The sequence below is a fragment of the Daphnia pulex genome, chromosome 3 (genome assembly GCF_021134715.1).
Source record: "Daphnia pulex isolate KAP4 chromosome 3, ASM2113471v1".
NCBI classification, from domain to species: Eukaryota; Metazoa; Arthropoda; class Branchiopoda; order Diplostraca; family Daphniidae; genus Daphnia; species Daphnia pulex.
Window position 1 is genome coordinate 8,662,300 of NC_060019.1, and position 4,144 is coordinate 8,666,443.

At 40.6% G+C, this 4,144-nt stretch overlaps 1 long non-coding RNA gene across 1 annotated transcript; it reads right to left on the reverse strand.

Annotated features, from left to right (window-relative positions):
- Positions 1-2,751: 2,751 nt before the first annotated feature.
- Positions 2,752-3,715, reverse strand: LOC124189910. The gene is made up of 3 exons (XR_006872710.1): positions 3,529-3,715; positions 3,220-3,336; positions 2,752-2,997 (listed from the first exon to the last, which is right to left on the reverse strand). It is a non-coding gene; the product is annotated as an uncharacterized LOC124189910 (long non-coding RNA).
- Between the last annotated feature and the right edge of the window lie 429 nt (positions 3,716-4,144).

A 4,144-nucleotide genomic window follows, 5' to 3' on the forward strand; every position in this document is an offset into this window, starting at 1 on the left:
GGACGCGGACCCAGTGACACCGGTGGCTTTTTATTGCCGACAACCAAAAGCGTTTGATTCTGTTTTTGACCTAGGTCCAATACTCTCGAATGGGATGAAAAAAGAAATGTTGTTGGCATTCGACAGTCAAAAAGGAATCATATAAATTTGGCTTATAAATAGTAAAGACAATAAGTGAACGTCAATGATCATAAAAGACATTCTGGAACATCTTGGTCGACTTTGCCTATTTTATTTAGGGGGAAAAGGTAAGACCATTGACCTGGCTTGTCTTCAATTGCTGCGAAAAAAAATAAAGGGGGGAGACCTTAGTGACGGTAGGAAAAGAAAAAAAAGTCTTAACATCGATGGATATCTCCTTTTTGACTTTTCAGCCATTTTTAATCGCTAAGGTCAATCTTCACTCAGTCGGGTCCCAAAGTCGGAAAATAAAAGAGAATTTGATTTTTTATTTTTTGGCGAGGCACTCGGCCGAGTCTCCTGTTGTGGGAGAAAACAAAATAAAGGGCGGAAGGGAAACCCATTTGACCTGACATGACCCGGGAGACCACACCCAACAGCGTATCCGCGCTCGTATAGCCTCTCCCACACGTTTTCCTCCAACAAGTGAAGAAGAAGGAAGACAAATACCCAGACACGACGTCATATTCGGAAGTGGATGAATAGAGAGGCACTATACCAGTGAGATACACTAACAAACGAAATATTACAATTAAAAAAAAATGTGAAAAATAGCTCTTGGAAATGCATAAAGATCAGGCAAGCGAAAGATATGGGGAGAGACAGGAGGCGGAATAATAATAAACGGAGGGGGGGGGGGGTCAAGGTGAAGGAACTCTGAATGGGTTTGTGAGAGAAATGTCTTCCCGACTCGAAAAATAGAAGACATGGAGGGGGGACTATGAAAAGCGAATGAGAATCTAAGAAAAGAAAAGAAAAGAAGAAAAAGTCTTTAGGTGGAGGACGACGTGTACGCGCTCAACATATTGAGCCGAGTGAAAATGCAGCCGAGATTTCTCACAGCGACATCGTAAGTGGTAAACCGTGTTGTATCTATAATAGAAAGTCGCTATATAGATGCGCAGCTATACCCAGTGAGTGGTAGTTTGCTGGTCACAAACATATTGTTATAACTGAACGATTATTGAGGAAAAAGTGGTTATAGGAACTGCACCGGCAATTAGATATTTCTGTTTTTTTTTTTCGAGTTGTTGTTGTTGTTGTTGGGGTTTTCTTTTTCTAGACAAAAAAAAAACCCGCACGTCTCGGCTGTCTCGTCCGCGCTCCTCTCGCTTTCATCCGTGAACGCTCCTGCCAACGAACGGGAATGAGAAGTTAAATAACGAGGAATTTTTTCATTCCTCCTTCTTCTTCTTCTTCTACTTCGCCTCTTTTCTCGTTTGGAGTTATTCCGGAATTCCGTCAAGCCTCAGTGTGTCTCTTTGCTCCATCTCTTCTCTCCCGAGCTCGTGAAGATATTAAAACATAAAAGCAGCTGAGGAGGAGTTGGCCGGGTGATTGTACTGGACGCGAAATGATTGTCGACTGCATCAAACGGCTATTTCTAAATTTCTATAGTTACAGTCGAGTGGGGGGGGAACTTGAGTTTCGGGGCAATTGGGAGTCTAATTAGCTTTGAATCAAATGTGAATTCTTCAAATCGCCGACTTATGGGTGCTCTGTTCAACCCGAAAACAGGATCGACACGACATCGTTCTGCGAAACTTTGCGCAACCATTAGTTGCAGAGAAAAATTATAGATGCTTAGGAGTCATGAATTGGTGCGTGCACCAAGTTTATACGCCCCGTTTCAGTACAAATAATATTACGGAGATGGTACTCGAATGTGCTGACCTGACCTTTTCCTCAAAATGATGCAATGAGGGGGAAACCATCAAACTTGAATGGAGAGTCATTGATCAGCACGTGTCACTTGGGTAAAGCGTCGAAAAAGGAAAAAACGATTTTCGAAACGGAACATTTTCTCCGAAACTCGCTGGTCTTGTTTCGTGCAGGGCGTTATAAGTATAACAGAAGCTCCCATTAGCTCAATACCTTGTAACATTAGTATGCGTGAAGAACTGTTTGATTTAGCAGGAAAATTAGAAAATCAACCGTGTCCCGTTGTGCAGTCCCACATATTCGAATTTAGAAAAAATGAAAGATTTTGATGTTGTGAACATTTACAGGGAAATTGTCCCATGGATTCACCTTCCGCCCGTCCAAACTCAAATTCACGAGTTACAGGGAAACCCAAAAGTTAAACGAAACTTATTCTGCGAATTTGTTTTGGTTCAGGCGTTTCATCTCTTCTGGGACAGTCATTTCAACTGACACTAAATGTTCTTGTTGTTCGAAAAATCGTTGCTATTTATGTAATATGCAACTCCAGAGTCCTGAGGATCAAAAATTAACGAGGAGGTGCCGGTGTGGCGGCAGGTCCTTCTTGCTCATAAAATTTTCTAGACTTTGCACTTTGCTTAAAGTGTTCAAGTTCAAATATTTTTGAAATCGATTGTTTACCTACAGACAAAGGTGTGAGGTGGGACAAAAACAAGCCTGATCTGCAGTCGTTCTACAACTGATTTATTCAATGAACCCTGACTGAGTCAACAAAAAAGGCAAGAGAAAACAGTTCCAGTCAACCGCATATGGCTCAGGAATAATCGTACTCCGTACTATCTAGCATTTTATAATCAACGCCACTATAAATAGTCAAAAAGGAAGAATAGACACATGTTTGTCCTACCTTTAAGCCTGGGAAATACAGCCAGGCAACCATCCACAAGTGCTCCATCTGCAGAAAAGTGAAGTACTTTTGACAGTAAAAGTACTGAATAGGCCTATACTCCCAGGCAGGGTAGGAAAATGGGCGTCCGGCGTCCTCGTGAATACGGCCCTCGTACACTCACACGAAGAATTGAAAGAAAGGTGAAGAAGAGATCCGTAACTCGAACGACATCGGTGGTTTCTCCAATCAAACGGGATGCAGTTTGTCTAAATAAAATTTAAAAAATGGGTTACGAATAAATTTGACAGATATAACAAGTGGTATAAGCAAAAGTTGAAAATGAGATAGTGAGTAAACCCTAATTGTAAATAAACAGGAGAATCTAAGGGTTACATGTATATACACTGCATTGGTGCAAGTCATACATCGTCATAATATGTAGCAGGTCACTGATGAATGAAAGTAACGAAAATCTTTAGGGAGCCTACCCAAGTGATGATGCTGAGATTGTTGCTGATGACAATCTCAGGTCATTATTACCAGCAAAAGTGAAACTGGCAAAACTTGCATATCTTGAAGTTATGATGGCTGGCCTAGTATCACATCTGCACAGAGGAAAAGGTTACACACCGTGCAAACAAACTGCCATGTATTGACATGAGGCTAACATCATGGGATCAATGTTAATCAGGAACATTTCAAAATTTTGGAACAGGTTTACGTTTACCTTTTCTATTTAAGCTCCCATCCCAAAACCTTCTATTTGTATTCTTAGATTTATCACTGGTTTTATTTACCTGCTAAACAGCATGGAATGCGTATTAATCTACTCTATAAAGAGAGGCGGCCAGAGTTGAAACGACGACCGAAATTTTTAATTTGATTTACTGTGCTGTTTTTCGTGCAGCCACGTAGGCTATAATTTCCAAGAGAAGTGATCGTTCCGTTTTCTTTGTGATCTTGAATTTCGTCTCTTTGTCTTTTTCAAAACTTGCAGACAAAGAGAAAGCAGACGACACTAATATTCTAATTAGCCATGCTTTCTTAAGATATCGATAGAATTAAAAATCGAACCCCCCCCCCAAAAAAAACCCGCAGATAATTACTTTTAGCCTGAAGTTCGTTGATTTTAAAAAAAATATTTGATAACTGAAATAGTGAAGATTATGCAATTTGAATAAAAATAATTTCATTGCATATTAATGAAGTACCAGAATAAGAATGTGCTGGCACTGTCCGTGGAATGGAATGCTGTTGCCCTGATGACCCATCCTCCAAATTGGGGATCACGATATGGTTGTTACGATAAGTGAGAAACAATAAAACTTGACATACTACAGTCTTGACTTTTTCCTCCGTCCCGCGGTCATCATGAGGATGAGACGGCAAATTTTACAGAATCCCGGGAAACGT